A 24,046-nucleotide genomic window follows, 5' to 3' on the forward strand; every position below is an offset into this window, starting at 1 on the left:
TTGCAGGCAGAGCCCTGTGTAGCCTGATGTGTCAGGAATTAGCTTCCCTTACAAATTGGTGGGCCTTTCTGGAGCTGCTTTTCTTTTTCTGTAGGTCTTTCATGAGTTCCTGTAATGATACTTTATTGTATGTGGGACACGTGAACAAAGGAGTCCTTTTGTCCAGTGGGTTAAATATTGGGCTGCTGACTGCAAGGGCAGCTGTGCACACTCACCAGAAATGTGCAGAGAAGATGAGTCTGCCTGCTCCACTAAAGATGTGCAGGCGTGGGAGTCCTACAGGGAGTTCTGCTCTGTGATAGCTCTGCTGTGAGTTGGACCAGATGTGGTGGCAGGGAGTTATGTGCGGACAATGCCAACCCTTGTTCTTGACCCCTTATTAGCTATTTGAGGCTAAATGCAATTTGATTCACATTTTTTGTGGACTCTTGTGAAGTGCAAAAAATAGAATATTTTTTGTTGACAGTTTTGGGAACTGATATATTAGTGGAGGAGAGTTTTTTGGAACATGCTATTTTTTTTAATCATTTACGTTGGGCTCAGACAACTCTTATCACTATCCATACATCCATCCACTGTGTCCGATGTCTCCCTTCACCCACTTTTCTGTTGTTCATCCCCCATTTGTCTTTAGTGATCTTATAGGGAAAGTGAGCACACAATGGTATGAAATTTTGGAACATGCTACTTTTTTATTGATTTCAATCTTTTTGCATTTCTTCATTGAAATCCCAACGACACACCTTTCTGACTTCCTTTATCCTTATAAAAATGTATTTGTTCAACCTGGGCTTTGACTATCCTTAAAACATAGCAAGTACATTTCTTCCTAATACCCTGTGGTCTGGTATTTTCTCCTCTAGGAACAAACTCTTTTGGACTACCCATTAGTTAATCCCATCACATCCTTCAAATCACTGTTTTCAATGAATGCAATTGATTAGACTACTAAGGGCAGATAAGGAAAACCACTTGTAAACAAAAGGGCCCCATAGGCAGGTACACAGAATGATTTCACAATGAAATCAGCTGAGAGAGTACCTGTTTTCACCGCCCCTCTGTATTGAGGACAGATGTTTGCTCTGGGTCCTAACTAGAGTAATTAATTAGAGGCATTTAAAAGGATGCTTTTCTTGTTGTTAGTTACCATCTAGTTTTCTCCAATTTATTACAACACTGTGCACCCATGGTGATGTAGTGTGCTATGCGTTGGGTTGGTACCCACATGTTCAGCCATTCAAAACCGCTCACTGGTCCACAGTAGAAGATGAGGCTTTCTACTCCCTTAAAGAGTTGCAGTTTCAGAAACGCGCAGGCCCTGTTCTACTCTGCTCTGTGGGGATGCTTTGAGTCAGAATTGACTCAATGACAGTAATTTTTTTAAAAAATGTACACCAGAAAGAAAAACATGCCCTGTGACCTCCGTACTCTGACTTCAACATGGTCAGCTTTTATCTCTGAGACTGGAATGGTGACTTTGAGCTCTTCACATATTGGTCATAAACCTGAACGTCCTCATTTGCATTTCTTTTAACTATTGCCTCTTTTGTTTTACTTTCTTGCTGGTGCTTCTTCATGCTCCACTTATTTTCCAGTGTGGGAAGTTCCATGAATGCTTATTGCTAACGAGCTTTTCATTTAGTGGCTGACCATGGAGCTTCCCTCTCCGGCCCCTGAAGACCTGGGTGCTCTTTGACTCCTTAGCCTGTATGTTTGAGAAACGGAAATCGAACTGAGCATTTGCAAATTCATCACAGAACCTTCCCATGTTGTTAGAATTTCCTTATCATGCCAGGGTTCTCTGGCTAGTGTTTCCTAAAGTGATCATTTTATTTCTCCCTACACTAGCTCACGAAATGTAAATATGTATGTGTTAATGCTTAGACTCCACCTCTGTTGCATTTCTCATAAGAGTTATTATCATTTGGCCTTGTGCTTTTGTTCTTGTTTTTTACTGTGGAGTGTTTTCAACTCATAGCCACCTCATGTGTCCAGGGTTGAACTGTTGGTTTTGGAATGGTGTGCCCTCTCAGAACACATTGGTCTGGTTTTGTTCTGATTTGCTCAATGGTTTTTTATTTGCTCAATCAATCTAATAATTTCTTATATGCAAGAGCCAGTTGTACGGCCCTGAGGTAAGCAGTATTGTCTGAGGGTCCTGGCTTTTCCAGGACAATGCGTTCCAGTTATCTGAATTGAATAGATTGTTTTCTTCATCTCCTCTTTGTACTACACAGAAGATCCAGATCATCTCTGTAACTGATGACTGACAGAATAAAAAGCTCTGGGCATATGAACAGAAATGTAATTGCCAGGCATTTAGTTGTACACACATGGACCTGCATGCTGACCTGGTTCAACAAGTTTTCATTTGAGCAATACTGAAATTGTGAGTAATGTTGGTGACTTCAGCTCTATCCCATTGGGAGCAACATCTGCTTAAAAGTGAGTGACAAGAGGACTAAATGAGCCAATGTGGCCAAATCTTTTTGGAAATTGCCTCAGAATCGTGGTTGCTGAATAAATGCAGTGTTTTATCATGAACATGTTGTGTGAAAGAGGCCCTAGTGGTTCACTGGTTTAATCGATGCCGCTGGCCAGACCCTTTGTGGCTCCAGCATTCCAGGCCCATCAAGGGAGGCCAAGGAGGCTGCGTGGGCCCGTGAAGATTTACAGACTTGGAAACACTAGCGAGCAGTTCCACTCCCTGTTTTATGGTCAAAATGAGTTAAAATGTACTTGACCGCAGTCCATTTGGTTTTGGTTCATCATGAAGGAAAGGGAAGGCTTTAAAACCCGGCACCCGATGCACTGCTGTGGATGAGATTTTGAAAGGCTTATTGGGTCGACACTAGGTTACACTGTTGTAGCAGAATTGTGGAGTGACCGTGACAGCTCATGCGACTTTATGCCATAGCTAGTTGGCCATGCTGTGAAATCTTAGCATAAAGTGCAACCTTTTCTATGTTGTTGTTAGGTGGCTTCGTGTCCATTCCAGCCCCTAAAGCCCTCTATGTAACAGCGCGACACACTGCCCTGTCCTGCACCATCCTCACATGTTCCCACGTTGGAGCCATTGCGACAGCCCCTGTGTCGATCCATGTTGGCGAAGGCCTTTCTCTTCTTTGCCTCTCTCTCCCTCACCAAGCACCATGTCCTTCTCCAGGGACTGGTCTCTCCTGAAAAGATGCGGGAACAAAAGTATGACAAGTCATGGAGGCCAGTCCCACAGCTGAGAGAATGCTAGTGGTCATCATGTTCAGCTAGTCGTCCTTCCATGATCTGCAAATGTGAAAAAATCTTTAAAAATCTAAAATGTGAAAAACATCTCAAAGCCTGGTATGTAAGTCCTAGTATCCTAACAGTTTAACATTGAAATGCACTGAAGTTCAGTCAACTTATAAGAAAATTGGAACCTAAGTACATTTTCCCAATCAGCAAAAAGGACATGCTATTATGATACTGAATATATTGTGCTCTTTTGTCAGTATATCCTATGAGCTTAGTGTGTATTGATGTGCGTATCCAGTATTTTTTGAGGGGAGCAGTCCATAATAATTACATGACAGTAGCTTTGTCTCAGTGGGAAAATTTTCAAGATATCTGCATATATTCTTTTTTTTAATCATTATATTACAACTCATCACAATCCATACATCAATTGTGTAAAGCACATTTGCACATTCATTTCCATTATCAATCTCAAAGCATTTGCACTTTACCTAAGCCCCTGGCATCAGCTCCTCATTTTTGCCCCTCCCTCCCCACTACCCCCTCCCTTATGAACCCTTGATAACTTATAAATTATTATTTTGTCATATCTTATACTGTCCAAAATGTCCCTTCACCCACTTTTCTGTTGTCAATCCCCCAGGGAGGAGGTTATATGTAGATCCTTGTAATCAGTTCGCTCTTTCCACCCCACCCTCCCTCCATCCTCCTGGTATCGCCACTCTCACCACTGGACCTGAATGGATCATCCACCTTGGATTCCTTGTTTCCATGTTCCTATCTGTACCAGTGTACAGAGGGTATCTATATTCTGTTGTTACCTTTCACTCTTGCCCGGTTTCCCTTTTCAATAGCTTGTCCTATCTCATTGAAAATACAAAATACACAAGCGTGCAACTGCAGAGTGACTGGAAAGTAGGCGAGTAACATAGACACTCTATAGAAAATTTCATAATTCCCCAAATAATCATCTCTATCACCAGGTAACACGTCAGCTCTTGATCACGTAGAATTCTCCAAGAGGATACCATGACTCCAGGGCTTTGGGTCCCTACTTTGTTAGTTCATACCAGCAGCTCTCCAATGGCTAAGGAGGGGCGACAGGGAGAAGCACAAATTCTGCAGTGTTTCCTAGTTGTCATCTTCCTTTCACCCTGTGCTTCCTGTTCTGATAAATATTCTAATTTCAATCCTCCCTCCAATGGAAGAGAGGATATGAATTTGGAATCGAGGCTTTTATTTTTGATCATTCATCTGATTTATGTGTTCTGACTGTTCTCTATTCTGAAACAGCTAGATAGAAATAAGGCTGCAGTTGGTCACAGACAAACTGTACAGAGATAAACTCATTATGCTAGAAGCATGCAGTCCTTGGGATAACATGTAATTAGTGAGGGAGTGTGTCTAGTGCAGTGGTTCTCAACCTTCCTAATGCTGCAACCCTTTAATACAGTTCCTCATGTGTGCTCACCCCCCAACCAAAAAATTATTTTCATTACTGTAATTTTGCTACTGTTATGAACGGGAGAACCCTTTGAGAGGGTTGTTCAACCCCCAAAGGAGTTGCAACCCACAGGTTCAGAACAGCTGATCTAGTGGGTGAAGTGGGTTAGCTAAACCCTGATGGAAATCCTTAGAGCAAGACCCCTGTGTCTAATGCCCATGTGAAGTCTCTGTTTCCCCAGGACTGTCTTCTTCATCCTTTCACATAGTGGAATGCATGGTACCTTGCCAAGCCAGAATATACGGGATGTTTTAGGACACTGTGGCTGTTGAGGAGGTGGCTCTGAATTTCTCCGAGGAAGAATGGGCATTGCTGGACCTTTCTGAGAGGAAACTATAGAGACACGGGATGATGGAAACTTTTAGAAACCTGGCCTCAGTAGGTATGAATATTTTCATTAAAAACGGAAAGATGTGTGCGTGCGTGTGTATATGTATATTTGTGTATGTTTCATACTCAGTGATGCTATTGCAGTATGTGAGCTGAGTAATGGGAATACTTTGTTATATAAACAAGTGTAGTACTTTCCTCTCAGGAGCATGATGTCATGTTTCCCCATGAATATAAGGCTCTTAGTGTTATACTGATTTCTTATATCAAGTGTGACTATGAGTCTACTAAGTTTCCTTACGTGTTATAAATGTGAGTGTTGACCTTTGGTGCAGAGAGGCTATGTGTGCATTGTGCCTTGTAAGAGCTCTGTGTTTTTTCAAGGTTAACATGATAGCTTTATCTATTTATTATCTATTTATCCATTGTGTGTCAAGCACAGTTGTACATGTGTTACCTTATCATCCTCAAAACATTTGCTTTCTACTTGAGCCCTTGGTATCAGCTCCTCAATTTCCCCCCTCCCTGCTCACTGCCTCTCCATCATGAACCCTTGATAATTTATAAATTATTATTTTTTCATCCTTACACTGTCCGATGTCTCCCTTCACCCACTTTTCTGTTGTCCATCCCCCAGGGAGGGGGTTTTATGTAGATCCTTGTAATGGGTCCCCCCTTTCTGCCCCACCTTCCTTTCACCCTCATGATAGCACCACTCTCACCACTGGTCCTGAAGGCATCTTCTGTCCCAGATTCCCTATGTTTCAGGTTCCTATCTGTACCAGTGTGCATCCTCTGGTCTAGCTGGATTTGTAAGAGAATTAGGTTCATGATAGTGGAGGGGAGGAGGAGCATTTAGGAAGTAGAGGAAAGTTGTATTTTCATTGTTTCTACACTGTACCCTGACTGGCTCGTCTCTTCCCTATGATCCTTCTGTAAGGGGCTGTCCAGTTGCTGACAGACGGGCTTTGGATCCCCAATCTTCACTCCCCTTCATTCACAATATGCCCGATACTGATCCCATCGACACCTTGTAATCAATCCATAGGTTGTGTGCTTTTTCCATGTGGGCTTTCTTGCTTCTAAGCTAGATGGCCACTTGTTTACCTTCAACCCTTTAAGATCCCATATGCTATATCTTTTGGTAGCTGGGCTCCATCAGTTTTCTTCACATTTTCTTTGCACACAGTTGTCTTCAGCTATCATCTTAGGAAGGTGAGCATCGTGGAATGCCAGGTAATAGAACAAAGTGTTCTTGCATTGAGGGAGCACTTGCATGGAGGCCCAATGTCCATCTGATACCGTAATACTAAACCTATTAATATATGCACCTAGATCTATTTCCCCACCCTAATATAAATATATTTACATATGCACATGCTTGTATTTAGACTTCTGTAAATGCTCTTTGTCTCCTAGTTCTTTCCTCTATTTCCTTTTACTTTCCTCTTGTCCCACTATCATGCTCTGTCTGTAGTTCAGTAATTTCAGGGTTTCAGTAATTCTTCTCAGTTACATTGCCTTGATCAATCCCTACCAGGCATCTTACACCCTCCTTGCCACTTATTTTGTGTCAGGGGAAAGGCCAGACCCTAACACATCACAGCGGGTCGGTTGGTGCAATTGTACAGTGATAATAAATAAAGATTATAGTAAAGTCATAGGGAGCATGAGAGATAGAAGAGGGATTGAAATAATGGAGTCAGACACATTTCATAGTTGCATGTTCACCTCAGCCTCACTTGGTGGTCCACATGGGGAGAGAAATATTTATTGCTAACCAAGGCTTTTATATCATCTGGGGATGTGCAGGCCCCCTAATTACAGGTGAAGAAATCCATCACAGGAAAGTGTTGTGCTATAGGTAATATAGTAATGGGAGTGGGATGCTGTAGGGGTTCATATGCTGTTGGAAGAGGAGGGAGTAAGGGTGTGCATGTGACAAGATGGGCGGACCCGAGATTCAGCATGGCAGCCTAACTTTGGATGTCACTGAGCAGGTTTGACCTGTTCTCTGGTTCACTGTAGAAATCATTATCAGTAAGGTGTACTGTAAACCCACCTTGCAGGGTCTAAATTGAAGCCTTTAGGGGGAAGTATCCCATTGTCCTTAACAGCAGGGATGGGCCCTATATGTGGTGGGACTAGACAGTCCTCTGACAGCTGATTGCCTTCAGGGAGGTAACTTGACAATTATTTACCATTAATTGTGAGCAGTGTCCTAAGTCTAACATATATTTGGGGGAGATGACTTGGAGAAATCTTTCTGTTTCCCACTATTTTGGATCACTTATTGATTGTTCCCTTTTCCCTGGGTTGGTTAACACCACTTTCTTTCCCCCACCTCCCCTTCTCCCATGTCATGCTCCCCGCCCCAACCATGGGTCCTGTTGCTTTCTCCTCCAGATTGTTTATCTGGCCTATATTATCTAGTTAGAAGTGCAGATATAATATGCACACACACACACACACACACACACATACACACACACAAGCACACATACACACAAAAGAGCAAAACAAAATGACAAAAGAAAACAAAACAACAGCAACAAGAAAAAAAGGGAAAAAAGAGAAAAGCCTGTAAAAAGTTAGAGGTCTCTATGTTGACCTTTAGGAGTGCTTTTCTGTGGAGTCTGATGGGGTGCCACGCTTTGGCCCCCGAGTCTAATTTTGGTACTCTTGGGACTTCCTTGCTCTACTTCCCTTGCTGTTCTGTTGCACAACACCCTTAGTGTTTTGCCTGGGTGTGGTGGGGTCAGATCGGATGCAATTCCCAAACTGTCTCCAGTGTTGTCCCCTATAGGGCTATAGGTCAGTGAGGGATGTCATGACTCATAGTCGGGGCAGCCATAGTGCTTCTTTTTGCATGGGCTGCTCAGAGCAGGCATATTGTCCTCAAAGCTTGGTGGGCCAGGATGTGTGCTCCACTCTCTCTTCCTCCCCCTTCATTTTCTCCCGTGTGCTCTGATCAGACATGTCCCTTTCCCTGAGCTGTAGCTTCAGTGTTGTCCTCTGAAGTAAATTCTTCTGGGGGAAGGGGCAGCTGTCCTCTTAGTTGGGATTGGGGCTGGCCCCTCTGATATTTTTGTTATAAATAGATTTTCTTCCACCAAAATTCCACAGACCTAGAGGAGCATAGGACTGGCTCAGTGTCAGGGAATTGTTGATTATCTTTTCACACTTTCCTTGTGATGTGTTTTTCTCCAAGAGCAGCATGTCAGGTACACCTTTTCGCCCTCATATGACACTAATGTGATGGGGATCTGCCTTAGGCTGGGTTCTCTAGAAAAATAAAACTATAGACACTGACATATGCATAAGAGAGAGCTTTTCATCAAGAGAACATCCCAGCCCAGTCCAACTGAAGCCCATGGGTCCAATGCTACCTAGAGCATCCATGGCTCAGTGTGTTCAAGTCCCCAAACTTCAGTTTTTGGGTGAGCATCAATCCTATCTGTTGTCCAGCTTGATATATGTGTGTGTATCACATACATATATGTGTGTGTATCACATACATATATGTGTGTCTATATAGTCACTCTAATATTATATGTGCACACGAATGCCTTGGTTTAGTTTATTAATTCATCAGTATATGAGGACCTTCAACACTACAGAAAACTACAGGACTCTAAATTCATGCTTTCATCACAGAATGGGTGGAAACAAATTCCCTGTTTCAGGGTTTTAATCTGAATACATTTGTACTTCCTTTTCTGTAAGATAAATGCTATAATTTTGATCATGCTGTATTTCTTTTTTTATTAAATCACTTTATTGGGTCTTGTAGAACTCTTATCATAATCCACACCTCCATCCATTGTGTCAAGCACATTAGTACATTTGTTGGCATACTCATTCTCAAAGCATTTTCTTTCTACTTGAGCCCTTGCTGTCAGCTTCTCATTTTTATTCCCCCCTCCTCATGAACCCTTGATAATTTGTAAAGTATTATTTGTTCATCTCTTACACTGCCCTATGTCTTCCTTCACCCACTTTTCTGTTGTCTATCCCCCTGGGGAGGGAGTTATACGTAGATCATTGTGATAGGTTCCCTCTTTCTCCCCCCACCTTCCCCTTCCACTTCTGATTAACAATTAATAGTTAGGGAGTTAAGTACCAAGAGTTATTTCAGCGTGTTTAAATGTAGCCTACAATGTTTTAGCATTTATTAGCTATTCATGGCATATCGTGAATATTTTATGGATGTGATAATTAAATTATGATTAAAGGAATTTTTATGTCTTTTTGGAAGCCTCTTCCTTAAAAAAAAGTGAACCTGGTAGCTCTAGTTAGAACATACAGTCAATTTTTAATATCACTGGTAAAAGTGGACATTTATGGTTGTCCTTTTTCTGACGTGGGGTGATGTTTTTTCAAGTATGACTTTTTCTTTTTAGGAATGTATATTAGCATATTAACATTTTGAACTATATTTGTTTTATGTTAGATTTGTAGAGTTATTTTTCCTTAGCATGAAAAGTCTTTGACTTTGTTTAGTAAGTTTTGTGTCTATTTAGATTATTAATTCTTTTTTACATTAATTGGTATATATTACAGTGCTCATTTTCTTATATTAAATCAACTCTAGGATAGATTCTACTTAATTATCATGTGTAATTATTTTCATGTGTTTTCTGACTCTATTCCCAATGTTTTCAAGAACTTTTTCATGTAGATCCATTATCAATATTGCTCTACAGTTTTCTTGAAGTATCATTATCTGACCTTGTTTACAGGTTATTACTGGTCTCATAGAAAATATTAATAAGGTTACTCTGACAATTATTGTTATGTTTCACCCAATAACGTGAACTTAGACAAAAAGAATAAAGCGTCTATTCATATTGCGTGAATACTCTCCTGTCTAGCTGCCAGAATCTTCAACTTTAATCTGTCTTACAGTTAGCCTTGAAGTTTCTCATGGAATTGAATTGTGATTCAGTTGATTGTAAACTTTCTGAACATCCTGAAACCCACTCGACTCTCATAGATCACTTGCTCTGGCTGGATCCTCTAGAGTGATAAATGATTTACACCCCTCTTGACGGGACAAATCGTCACTCACACCTGAGACTATGGATGGGACATCCTTGAACCCAAGCCAATAAGCCCACTACTACAGTGTGTGTTGTTTGCCATCAGTCAGCATTACCTAGAAAGCTTGGAATCCAGAATTTAGGTCAAGATGACAAAATGGTTTGATCAGTCATCTCTTTTCTGGATACATCTTGCATTTTTAAGCATCTTCCCTCACCTTGGCTCTTACCATGACCCCTTGCCATTCCATGACTGTAAGCTGCAGTCTTTCCCAAAGGCTTTAAAATCGGACATCTGTAAACACAAGAGCTTAAGAGAGTAGCAAATAAGGATTCCCCTGGCTTGTTTTCTTGTTTAGAATATCTCTATCTTGGCCAAGGTACCTCTAGGATGTGCTATTGGTGTCGCTCTGTCTCTTGTTGTCCACCTGTACAAAAACTTTCTCTAGTTACTACACTATTGTGCATAAATGGGCTACCCAACCATAGGGATTTCTTCACACAATAGATATTGTAAAGAATACCCAGGATGCAAGGGGATTGGAGTAGGTTTTACTTAATGAGAAGCTCAGCCTGAGTTGGAGTGGCAGATATGAGCGTGATTCAGCTTGATCACTTTCACCAGATATGTCAAGGGTTTTGGTCTGAGGTTCCGTTATGGGCTTTTAAAGAACATTCTTCATAAAATATTCCGTTCTTCAGTTAGATTGCTGGTGAAAAGAAGATATTTACCTTCAATGGAGCTTGAGAAATTTGAGGCCTTAAGTACTTCCACTTTGTGGATCCAAAGTTGATCATGATATTTGGGAAATTAGTAAAATTGCTCTGCAAAGATAGAGTGGACCCTTGTTTAATGCAAACCCTCAGCTTTGAGCAGGATTTTGATCCCAGGTGGTGGGGGTGGTCACTATTTAGCGCAAGAAGTACAGGCCAAGAAAGTGATATGCCTTTTTCAACATTGCCTCCTCTTCTGTTTCAGAACAAAGATTTGCCACAGAGAAATACAGTCCAGTCTAGGGAGCTAGAAATCTGGTACTAGTGTCTTGCACATTGAAGCATGACAAGGAAGGACTTCAACTTCTGACTGGGTCGTGAACCAAATCCATTCACCTGACTCCAAGCAGGGTGAGCATCCCTGGGGTTCCTGGGGTCAGCACTGGGCAGAGGAGTTTGAGGGGAAGCAGGAGGGATCTGAGCTTTCTGGGGTCTGAACCCAGGAAACACCAGTGTACAAGAACCCAGGCTGCCCCATTGGTCGGGGTCCGAGCAATTTGCGCATCTCCCGGAATGATAGAATTTGCTGATAATGTAACCATGTATAATTGTATTAGAACTTAAATTGTGAGCACTCCAATTTGCAAAAGGCGGGTGGCATAGTGGTTACAGATTGGACTGCTAACTGCAAGGTCAGCAGTTCAGAATTACAAGTCACCCCTGAGGAGAAAAACAAGGTTTCCAATCTTGGTAAGAGTTATAGTCTCCGAAATCCACAAGGGGCCATTCCACCTCCCTTTAAAGGGTCACTGTAACCAGAATCCACTCTGTGGCACTGAGTTGGGTTTAAGGTTTGCATTGCTGATGACAGTGACAACTCTGTCCATTTGCTGCCTCCCCAGTTTGATTAAGCCTCCATTGAATTCCTTTTGATAATTAGCCAAGAATGTAGATCATCTTACCCTTGCGGAAAATGCCTTACAAAATAGATTGCCTGCACTCCTCTCCATCCATCCCCCTCCAAGGGCCTGCCTAGATGTATCCTTGATGGAGCTCACCTAAGCGAGGACAGCACAGGGGCCATTGTTATGAGTCTGGCCTTGATTGCCTCAGTTTGAAGGCCCTGGACCAATCTTTTAAGTCTTTCTATCTAATAATGTGCATGTCCCAATTATGGTCCCATTCCTGCTGCTGCAGTCCCACCTGTATCTGATGTATTGCTTTGCCACCAATCATGATCTGTGACATGGCCTTTTGTTCTGTGTCCTATTTATCTAGGGTCTCGACTCTGAATCCTCAGTTGCATTTGAACTGCTAATGGCCTCCCTTATCCATATGATGTGTGTGCGTATCTTTTGTTGTCTCTTAAAGTTCAATAAATGCTCTCCTCAAATTATGTTTGACAAAGAAGTCACTTTTCCACCCTAACACACAATTTAGCATCATCAGTGCCTCAAGGTACAGTTCTCTGGGACAGCATCTTGACAGCCGTACCTGCAGGTGAGGTCAGGCCCTGCAACCCCCTGGCTTCTGTCCTAAATGTACAAAAATTACAAAGTTCTCTTAGTTCTGCGGATAAATTCTCTCTCTGCACCTTAGCCTTATACCAGACACACTTAGCTCTATGTGGGTTGGCAAATCTAGTTCCCCAGATAAGAACTCAAATGTACCCCTATTTCACCTCTAACCTCCTGCCCAAAGGCACTTAGCTCTCTTGTTCTGTGGTCTGGGAATGCCACTGCTCTGTCTCAGGCTCTTGGTTCTGCTGCCACCATGTCTCTGTTGCTGCTTCTTCCCTTCATGTCCACTCTTGTGTCACAGCTGCCTGTCTGCTGGATTGAAGAATTTCTGTGAAAGAATCTGGGATCTAAAGGCCCCTACTCCTGGTTCTTTTTTTTTTTTAAAGTCATTTTATTAGGGACTCATACAACTCCTAATACAATCCATACATATATCAATTGTGTAAAGCACATTTTTACATTTGTTGCCCTCATCATTCTCAAAACATTTGCTCTCCACCCAAGCCCCTGGCTTCAGGTCCTCAATTTTTCTTCTCCCTCCTCACTCCCTCCTCCCTCATGAACCCTTGATAATTTATAAATTGTTATTTTGTCATATATTTCTGTGTCCCATTTTTCTGTTGTATGTCCCCCAGGGAGGAGGTCACATGTAGATTCTTGAAATAGGTTCCACTTTTCCAACCCAACCTCACTGTGCCCTTCAAATATCACCACTCACACCACCAGTCCTGAGGGGATTATCTGCCATGGCTTCCCTGCATTTTCAGTTCCCATCTGCACCAGTGTACATCCCCTGGTCTAGTCAGACCTGCAAGTCAGGATTCAGACCATGACAGTTGGAGGGGGGGAGGAAGCACCCAGAAACTTGATCAAAGTTGTAATTTTCATCGTTGCTACATCACACCCTGACTGTTTCATCGCCTCCCCAAGACCCTTCTGTAAGGGAATGTCCAGTGGCCTACAAATGGGCTTTGGGTCTCCACTCCACACTCCCCCGCTGATTCACTATGGTAAGATTTTTTGTTCTGATGATGCCTGATACCTGATCCCTTGATACCTTGTGATTGCACAGGCTGGTATGCTTCTTCCATGTGGGCTTTGTTGCTTCTGAGCTAGATGGCCGCTTTTTTACCTTCAAGCCATTAAGATCCCAGATGCTATATCTTTTGATAGCTGAGCACCATCAACTTTCTTCACCACATTTGCTTATGCACAAATCTGTCTTCAGTGATCATATTATCGAGATGAGCGTGCAATGTAATGACTCTTCTCCATCTATCTTGATTGATAATTTGGCTTGGTAGCGTATTCTTGGGTTTGCATTGTTTTCCTTCAATTTTTTGAAAATGTTACTCCACTCTCTCTTCTTCATAGTTTCTGCTGATAGGTCTGATCATATTCTTATTTGGGAACCTTTATATATGATTGCTTGTTTTCCCCTAGCTGCTCTCATGATTTTCTCCTTTTCCTCAAAGTTGGATAATTTAACTATTATGTGCCTTGATGACTTCTTCTTGGGATCCAGTCTTGCTGGGATTCTTTCAGCTTCCTGAATGGTTGCCTTGTTTTAATTCACTAAGCTGGGGAAGCTTTCCTCCAAGAATTCTCTCACTACTGTTGCAGATGACTTCTTTGTTTTGTCTTCCTCCAGTAAGCCAATAATTCTAATGATGTACCGCTTCATAGCATCAGACTTAGTTCTTAAGTTTTCTTCAGCTTCTCTGATGATCTTATTAGATTTTTGTTCTCGTTTGTTGAAGTCTGCTTGGCTGTCCTCCAAGTCACTGATGCGGGCCTCTGATTCTTCCAGTTGCTTGTCGAGGTCCATGAGTGTGCTACTGGTTTTTGTTATCTCCTCCCTAAGCTCCTGTATTTCTCTTTGATTTATGGTTTTTACCTTTTCTATCATTTCATCATTTTTCTGTATTGTTTCCCTCATATCCCCTGACTCCAAGTAACATTCTGAAAATTTCTTTCTGTGGCAGCTCAATGTCTGCTTCCTCTATGCATGCATTATGTTCAGGACATCTTCTGGCTTTGCCTTTTGTTCCTCTCCTTTTTTTGTTGAGGTTTTTGGGGCTGATGGCTGCTTGTGTTGCGTTGTTTTAGATGAGCCAGGTGCCATTTTCCAGGGAGTCGAAGAGCACTGGCTCTCTCTGGGAGACTTTGAACTGCCTATAGCTTATTTCACTATGGAATTAACCTACCACTTTGTCCTCCTGTGGCTTCCCTCTCGGGGGAGTGACCCAGAAGGGTTGCCTGCTTTGGTGTTGCAGAGGTTGGGCAGAGGCTCCTGCAGTAACTTTTGTTGAGGAGTGTTGGCCGAGCTGCCTTATGCCCCACAGGCACAAAGGCTGGAAGGAGTTCCCCAGTCAGAAGTTGAGCAGAGTATCCCCTGTTGGGGGCCAGCAGGGATTTTTCCAGCCTGCTAACTACACAGGGTGGAGCTCACCTAGCTGCGTGTGGCTCAGGTGTAAATGCCCTAAGCTAAGGGAGTGGTCTGGAGGTTAGCAGTAGAGTGTGAGAGACCAAGAAAGAGGAAAAGAGGAGAAAAAAAAGTTAAAAAGCAAGCCAAATGTGCCCATGAGGGGCGGGGGAGGGGGAATATAGTGAAGAGATGGATAGAAAGCAACAATGTAGCTGAGCCCTTATCCAGGCCAGAGGAGCTGCAAGGGTTTAATCCTTGTTCGGAGGTGGTAGCAGCAAGCTGTGGCTGTGTTGAGAAAAGGCTGCTGCACAGCCCTCCAAGACTGATAGGGTGACAGAGAGGAGATGCAAAGGTCTAGTGCCTGCCCCAAGGCAGGTGGTGGCAAACTGTGGCTGTGTTGAGACCAAGCAGCCCTACAGGCTCCAAATGGTCCTGGCTCTGGCAGAGACAGTGGCGGGGCAAAGGTCAAGCCCCAGCCGGCCTCCACTGAAGTAAACCAAAAGCCCCCAGCCCCTCAAAACCCCATGGGTCTGTGCCTACTTGTCTTTATGATGCTCCTCCTGCATTCCAGCAGTGTTCAGTTATCTCTAAGTAACTCTCCTAGCTTGAATTCTGTGGAGTTCCTCTGGTGTTTGTTACTCCTTCGCCATCTTGCCGCAAGTCCCCCTGGTTCTTCTTTTTTGTTGGTAGTGAGATCCCAATTTCTGTCTCTGAAATAACTCAATTAGTTGTAACATGAATTCCAAAGTAACTAATCTGTAGGTTAGGTTTCAGACAGTTTATTTACATAACCACAAGGCACAACGGTACCAATGTATTGTTGGCCAAGCTGCCCGATTGTCTTATATGACAGCCCCAGTGGGTTTCCAAGACTGTAACTTTATAACGGAGTAAAAAGCCATGTCACTCATGCTTTCGAGGAGAAATTGGTGGTTTCCAATTGCTGACCTTGCAATTAGCAGCCTGACAGTAACCACTATGAGGGACAACTTTTCCTCGTTCACATTGGCAGGCGACAAACCCAGGTAAATAATTTGGAGAAAGTTAAGGGGGCATAGCTAGACTGTGTACTTGTATAGACCACCTGTCTGACTCAGTGATTCTCAACCTTCCTAATGCTGCGACCCTTTAATGCAGTTCCTCATGTTGTGGTGAAGCTCCAACCATAAAACTACTTTTGTTGCTACTTCATGACAGTAAGTTTACTACTGTTATGAATCAGGCAACCCCTGTGAAAGGGTCCTTCAACCCCCAAAAGGGTCTCAACCCATAGGTGGAGAACCACTGATCTAACTGCATTAGGTACTACAAATAATGGTATATTAAAAACATTATCTATATTGGGATTCAAAAGTGCACTCATTATTGGGGGATATATACTTCTTCATTTACATTTATATGTAATTTATATATGTATAGATATAAATTTCAATCTAATAAATGTTTATTATGGAGCCTTGTTTTTGACATGTGTTAAGTGTTGGACTTCTATCCTCAAGGTCAGAGGTATACACCCATTAGCATCCTGTCATGGCTTTAGAATCTTGGAAGCTCTGTACAGCAGTTCTCCTGTGTCCTATCTGCAGCTTATATGTCTAACTCTACTTGATGGTGAGTTTAAAAGTGTTTCTAAAGTTATTTTACAATTTATAGTTCTCCTATAAAATAATCTTTAGTTTATAATAGCTCTTTATATATCCCATGTAAAATGTTTCCAGATGCTTTAATTAACATAATCATCTTAAAGGTTCATTGATTTGTCATTCTCTTTGAGAGTCACACAGTAAGGAATTGGTAGTTTGTATGCTGTGGGGTAGGGATCCAACTCTTTGTTTATTTTTTTATATTTATATTTGATTGCCCAATCTCTATTTGTTATAAAATAATCTTTTATTCACATGTGTGAACATTATGAGTTTTAGATTTTATTGCTCATGGTATAAGCATGTTTCCCATTACTCAATAAGGGCACCGTTAACAGTATTGGGGACTTTGGGTGTTTAGAAGAAGGAAAGAACAGTAACAGCACCTGGACCTATTGGTTATGTGTTACACTGTATTCTCCCATCAGCCTGCCGATGGTGCATCACCAGCAGCTTAGAGGAAGGAGGAAGAGTGCCTTGTATTATTACTTTTGGGATTTCCTCACGAGAGATTGAAATTTGTGAGCATCATTAGAGCTGATCCAGATAAGACAGAGCATCCCATTTGCCTGTAGTGTCCTAAGGACTAAAGAAAATGGCCAAGGCTCAGGTGCTTCTGATGTGTTTTATCCTTTTCTGTATTTTCTACTGGAATTGTAGGAGCCTGTATAATACTGATTCAGTTCATTGGAAAAGCAGAAATTTGAAATAGTAGAACTTAGAGCTAAACTTTTACTCTGATTTCAACATTTGGCTGGAGAAGATTAGGAATATATTGATCATAGGATTAACAATAAACTATTGACATTGAACATAATATAGCACTGAGGATTCTTTGGATAACATTATCTTCCAGCTCATAATTTATTATTCTATGGCCAGCATATCTTTCAAATTATATGCTATACATGGTTTTTAAGGAGAAATAAAATCACTTCCTTAGGAGAGTTCAGTAGTCCATGGGATTTTTGTTTGAGTAACTTTCTTTAATGCTTATTTCTGAAGGTGATATGTTAAATACTCTCCCACACAGCAGCATTCTCATCAATGCATCTAAAATGGGTCTTGTTGCATTAGTGGTTTAAAAATGAGACAGCATCTCACCTCCTCTAACTAGAGATGCAGGAGAGAGAATTAACTGTCAACATCAGCTCTGATTCATATGAGGCAGAGCTTAGACAGACCTGTACCCTCCAATGGTTTTCCAGTCTGACACCAGTATCTTTGCCACACTCCTCTCCTACTCAGCTTATTCTTTTTTTTTTTTTTTTTTTGCAGTGGCCATGGACTAATTACAGTCCAGAGTCACAGGTACAAGTTTTACTCAGTAACAGAGTATAATTTGGTATCAGAATTAGTAGGCTACACATTGACTTTCATATTAAAGAACCATGTAGGCACATTTGCTCTTCTTCAGGGAAGGCCTGTTTTCCCTGTCCCCTATCAGACATTTTTCCTTCTAAAGATAGGCTCATTTCTTAGTTCCATCTTTATATGGTCCTCTCAACTACTTTTGGATATCCTCTTCTTGATCTTGCCTGCCTGTCCCACTTTCTTGGCTGAAAAGCCCTTTCTGGACCTGACACCATTGGCTCTGTCACTCTGTCCCTTCTGCCCTGGTCATTGTCTCCATTGGTGCAGCTCTTGACCCATGAATAGTACAGTTCATTTTGCAGGAGCAGCAGTAGACCCATCCCTATGTGGTAGAGGTTCAAGATGGTCCATGATTTGCTCAGCAACATCTCACAAAACTCAAAAGTCATCAAGTAAATAAATCGCTCTTCAAGATGTGGAAGCTGGTGAGTTCCAGATCTATATAAAGGTCAGGAATCAGTCTGTAGGTTTTTCCTCATTGATTTGTTTATAAACGCTGATGAACCAGATCATCAGGTCAGACCACAGTCCACTGCCTCACAAAGAGAAGTTGTTGAATCTCGTCAGCTAATAGGTTGCAGGGGCTGAGGAACCCAAATTGGAAGGTCAGACAGCAAGCTAATGGCTCATAGAGTGGAGGAAGCTCTCAAGTCAGGTCACACAGGCAGCTCATAGTTGCCATTCAAGGAAATGCCACATTAATTTTTTGGAAGCTGCAAATCCCTAATCCATGGGTTCATTCTGAACTGTGTGGCTGCAGGGGCTAATAAACCCAAATCAACAGCTCAGATGACAGGATAATGCCTCACTGTCTCCTCTCAAACCATGCCTGCAGGCAGTTCTCTCTCTCCCTCTTAATATGTTGGCTTCTTGGGCCAACCCAGCATCTTCCCTGCCTAGGCAAGATTAGGAAGGCTCCAGAGATCCACCCAGCAGAATTAGGCTGGGGGCGCCTTGGAGAGCATGTGGTGAAAGATGGCAAGTTCAAGAGGACCTTGCAATTAAAGTTAAGATAATTCACTCCAAAGGTGGCTGAGGAGAATTTGTCCTAAGGTTGTCAAGAGGAGCTTGTCCTAAGGTGGCCTTTAAGAGCTTAGAAAGTTGTTCTGCACTCAGTAAGGGAGATAATGTCTATGAACATTCTGATCTTGGTTCTGACTTATAGCTTCTTGTTCCTGATCCCGAGTTGTACCTTGTTCATTAATAGACCACTTTGATCTATTGAGTGTTGTGTGACCACAGCAACAGATTATCAAACCCAGAAGTGAGACAGAGTGGTGTGGAAGGATTGACTTGTTTTAGAGTTGACAAAAAGTGTTGGAGAGTTGAGGTATGTTTGACCTCCCCCATCTGCACTGTTCCCAGTACTTATTGCCACTGAAGGTACCGAGCCTCTAATAATGGTGATGCTGGTAGAAACCCTAATGCCATTTAATAACAAATAGGTCTTTATATACCTTGTGTGATTATAAAGCTGAGCTATTTCTAGAACATTCAGATAATGTCACTGGAACTCAAAATTCTAATGTTAAGAGTGGGTGCATTATTTTCAGGCACTGGGGTCCCCAACACTCCAAAAGTGATCCTCAGGAGTGACATTGCAATTGTGAAAATATTAAAAGACAGAGAGCAGACAGCTGGACACAGGGGCTCTCTTCCCATGTCAGGCCTGAGAGAGTGAATATATTTTCCAGTGGGTATATATAATGGAGCTTACAGGTCTTTCCATAAGGCGTTCGTGTCATGCAGTTAGCATGTACATAGTTAATGGGTCATATCATAAGCGGGTAAAATTCTAAACAAGCAAGATGCTGAGTTACCATCTTGACCTAGTGTTAGTTGACTTCAAACCGGCCCTGTGCCCTCCCCAGGTGTTTGCTACATTTATGTTGGGCTGGCTCTAGAACCTGATTGCTCAGATATACAGATAACCTTCAGGCATAGTGAAGTAGCCAGGTACAGAAATGATTCCTCTACTATGGGAGCTCCTTTAAGCCTGCTCCTTAATGTGGAGCTAGCTATTGTGGGGGCACAGTATTTGACCTGGAGAATGTATTTGAAAACATTTATTTCTCAGAACACTGGAGATCTTTCTAAAATTAGGGCTAGTTTTCTCGGCTGATGGTCGTGAATGTAGAAATAAGGTAAAATATTTTGTACCAAGTCCTCAGTTAATGACGCATTATGGAATGAACTACCACAATAGTTTTTATTATTGTTTTCCTTTTTTTACTGTAAGATATATTTTTTTTAAATCTTCAAATGGAAAATACTTCATTAAGTAGACCCCTCTTACTACAGGAACCACTGACATTCAACGATGTGGCTGTAAAGTTCACCCGGAAGGAATTGTAGCTCCTGAACTCTGCTCAGAAAACCCTATATCAGGATGTGATGTTGGAGAACTATCACAACCTGGTTTCCATTGGTGAGGAGAATTCTCAAGTCATTGACCTCGTCACTGGCTTTTCCTGTCTTATATGTTAAAAACTTTGCGGTGTTTGTGGTATTCTCAAAGAGGTAGATTCTCATTGCATTTTCTCATCCTAGGTTAGTGGGTTAGGTCTTCTACCCTTGAAAGAATGCTATTTACTTTGTTCCTTTGAACATTATTTTTCTAGAAATACAAAACTGCAGTCTTTACAAACTTTACGTTAATTTTGGTGTGTCCAAGATTCTGTAATTTCCCTTAAACAGGTTATCTAATTGTCACCCCAGAAGCTTTCTCTCAATTGGAACAAGAGAACTGTGTTTGGTATTAGAAGCAAGCTATAGTGGAATTTTCTCAGATGCATGGTCAAAACACCTTAAGGGGAATTGGCTGGGGTAGTTGATTGAACAGGGAGAAGGCCTCATATCTATGAAAGGTGTCAGAAAATGCATAAAAGTGTGTGCTACTTTGTATGTGAGAGTTCACTTGTCCAAGATGTTGAGGGAAGTACACCTGTAGCTCTTATGAGATTAGATTTCCATTTTCTTGTTTTACACTAAGTGTGTTTGCTTCCATAATTTTCTTTAACATTCTGAAATTTTCCCTTCTTTTATGTTTCCACTTTACTATGAAAATCTGTCTTGCACGCTTCTCTCCAAACAGAGAACTCTGAATTAGTAACTGTCCTCTGAATACAGCACATTCCTCCCCTACTGAGTAAGAATGGATATCCATTTGCAGTATGCAGCACCATCTTGCATCTTGAGCTCCCACCATAAACGGGTCTCCTTTGTGCTTCCTTAGCTTCCCCCCTTGGAGTTTCTCTAAAGATTTGGTGTCCATATTCTCATTTGGTGTCCTGTTCCTTTAAAGTTTTCTTCATGCAGGTGATGTCAGTTCTTTCTGTTTTCTTAGAGAGATGGTCAATTTGCCTTCTCTGTTGGAATTCTTTAACAGACATATTTCCCCATATTTTACTCCTTTTGGTGAAATATATTTATGACTTCTGTTGTTTCCAGGTATCTAAAATCATCTTCCTAGCAAGAAAATTATCAGCTTAAAGTATACTTTAGCACTGTACCTTACATTTTTTTCTACCTGTAAGATTTTTTTAAGTTGTCTGTTCCTCCAATAATTTTTGTAAGTGGAAAGGGCATGTTTTTTTTTAATTAAGCAATGTCTGCTATATATTTCTTACTATGTAGTGTCCCTTCCTTAGGCCCACCCCTTCTTAACAGGTCCAATACACGAAAGATGACTGTTGCTGCTTCTAAAGAACATTTTTGCAGTATATTCCAATAGGTTTTATTGCTGTTATTCAAACAATGCATAGTACATTCAATATTGCTCTCTTTTCTTTTCTGTCTCTTGAGTAGCCTTTTGGTTTCCATGTGTAAGTTGCCTTTCATGTCATCCCACATCTCATCTGGTCTCTGTCATTAGTCTTCAGTCAGACTTTTATTCCTCATGTTTATTCTTTACATAGTCTCTAAGCTGTGCTCTAGCTACTTTGGCTAGCTTCTACTTGGATTTGAGCAATTTATGATCTGTTCCACAGTTAACCCCTGGGCGTGTTTTGACTTATAAGCTTCTCCACCATTTCTTTCTGTAGATGTGGTTGATTTGATTTTCATTTGTTCCATTCCGGAAAATCCATATGTGTAGTTTCCATTTCTGGTGTTTAATAAGGAATTTGCTATGAATTCATCATTAGTCTCAAAATGTTATCAGTGAACCTGTGTGTCATTTCTGTTACTAAGGTCACATTTTCCAACTACTGCTACTTTCCCCAAATTTTACACTTATCAGTGTGTATGATTGTTTGGTTGATCAATGTCAGGCTGAAAAATTCATGTGAAAATTTCAATATATATTTTTAAATATTTTATTGGGAGCTCTTATAGATATCATAACTTCCCATAGTTCAATTACATGGAGCAGTCCTGTACAATAGCTACCACAGTTTGAAAACTTTTTCTTCTTTAATTCCTTGATATCAGCTCTCCTTTATCCCTTCTCCCCTCAATTTCATTATTGTGGTGGTAAACAGAACCTGGATGAAAGTGTGAGCAGCAGCCTTATATCTGTACTCCTGACCACAGGGCTTGGAAGACCAGTTCTAGTGTTGGAAGAAAACCCCCACAAGTCCCAAAGCTAGAACTGCTAATGAGCAATCTCCAGACAGAGATTTCCCCCCAACTGCCCTCCAGGAAGATGTTAGTATACAGCTGCTACAGGTGCCTGACTTCTTGCTTCTCAGCTGAAAGATGCCTAGCTTTGAAAGCAATCAGGTTCCCTTTGTTGCTGTCACTTAAGGAATCAATTATCTCTTTCTCTCTTAAATGCCCACTGGATGGGTCCTAAAGGACTGGTGTGTAATTGAAGGGCAGAAATAAAAAGGCTTTGCATTCTTTCACCAATTTATATAATCTCAGGGCATGCAGCTCCCCCGCCTCCCACACAAACACAGGCAGACACCTAGCTACCTAACAAGGTAGGCAGGATCTTTAGCCTCGGGATCCCTGAAATAATTGGATGAGCAACTTAAGACCAGTGCTGAGGGTAGGTGGAGTGGAGTAATTGTCTCCTGAGCGGGGAGAACAATAACAACAACATGTCTGCTCTTGTCGTTAAAGCAGCTGGCAGATAGTAATTAGCCATGCGCTTGTATGAGGTATCATTAAGGTGGCACTACAATGAAAGGATAGTGTGGCGATGATATTTAACTAAGAGTATGTGACTGGGACTCTTCTCCAACTTTGTGAATGCTTCTATGTTTGCTTTAATTGGTGCACAAAACTGAATAACACTTGTACTAACTGGTCTTGCTTGCAGGCATATGAATATTAGCCTACCACTGACAAAATTATACATCAGGGAAGATATTGCAGTGTGCTTTTGGATAATGAATATGATGCCAGTCTTCTTGAATTTGTCGATCTCAGCCTTATAAACCACTTGATTATCTAATTAAAAATAGCCAGTACCAGTCTATTAAAGTTGAATAATGCATACACTATCAATTTTTACCATTCCATTTTGTTTTGACAACTTGCAATTTTTCATGACAATATTGCATGTATGCCATTTTCCATTTACTAGAGGATATTAGCAGCTATTTTTTCTCATTTTCAGTCATGCCATGTCAAGCACTGAAGGTCCCCAAAGCTTTTCCTCCATCTACATCATTATGGTTGACTGTACTTTGAGGATTTAGTACTTGTTCAGTGTTATTTCATTGCCATTAAACCTGAGGGGTTCATGTTCCAGAAGTCGATCACCAGATCTTCCTCCCAGTCCCTATTTCTGGAGAATCCACTAAGACCTGTGCACCATGGGTGGTCCTGCTTGTATTTGAAACACTGGGTGGCAGTGCTTCTGGCATCACAGCAACCTGCACGCCACCACAGGACAGCACTGTAAGAGGAGTGCTGTGAGCTAAAATACAGGCTCCACAAACATAAGGAATGTGTTTCTGTACCATAATCCCTTTCATATATACCTGTAAAAATGGTTTTCTCCCAAGTAGAATATTCGCCATGTTTCGCATTCCCAACTTTATCTAGCACTTAGTTGTCTTTCAGTAAAGATTGATTAAATGAATACATTTAACCTCTACCAAATGGAATTAGCAAGTCATATCACTCCTGTGGTCTATTGGTCTCATGTCTTCCTTCTGTTATGTTTGTTGTATGTATTCATGTACCTCTTTAAGCAAATATCAAACCTGTGTCCATTTATCACTTTCATATCCAACCTGATTTCTATAGTAACTATTTTTACCATTTGAATTGTTTACATGATTGTATTTCGTCCAATGGGCAATAAA

At 41.4% G+C, this 24,046-nt stretch overlaps 1 long non-coding RNA gene across 8 annotated transcripts in view; it reads left to right on the forward strand.

Annotated features, from left to right (window-relative positions):
- The first annotated feature begins 1,142 nt into the window (after positions 1 to 1,142).
- Positions 1,143 to 24,046, forward strand: part of LOC142436339 (uncharacterized) — a 38,998-nt gene continuing 16,094 nt past the window's right edge. For 2 of the 8 annotated variants that reach the window (XR_012781886.1, XR_012781890.1), the window contains exons 1-5: positions 1,149 to 3,339; positions 4,944 to 5,117; positions 11,087 to 11,232; positions 16,269 to 16,380; positions 20,088 to 20,214. This is a non-coding gene — a long non-coding RNA (uncharacterized LOC142436339). Of the gene's footprint in view, positions 3,340 to 4,943; positions 5,118 to 11,086; positions 11,233 to 16,268; positions 16,381 to 16,840; positions 17,023 to 18,076; positions 18,212 to 20,087; positions 20,215 to 24,046 lie in introns of all 8 variants that reach the window. The other 6 variants (XR_012781889.1, XR_012781887.1, XR_012781888.1 and 3 more) reach the window with 6 other exon arrangements.

This window comes from Tenrec ecaudatus, unplaced genomic scaffold (genome assembly GCF_050624435.1).
Source record: "Tenrec ecaudatus isolate mTenEca1 unplaced genomic scaffold, mTenEca1.hap1 Scaffold_2223, whole genome shotgun sequence".
NCBI classification, from domain to species: Eukaryota; Metazoa; Chordata; class Mammalia; order Afrosoricida; family Tenrecidae; genus Tenrec; species Tenrec ecaudatus.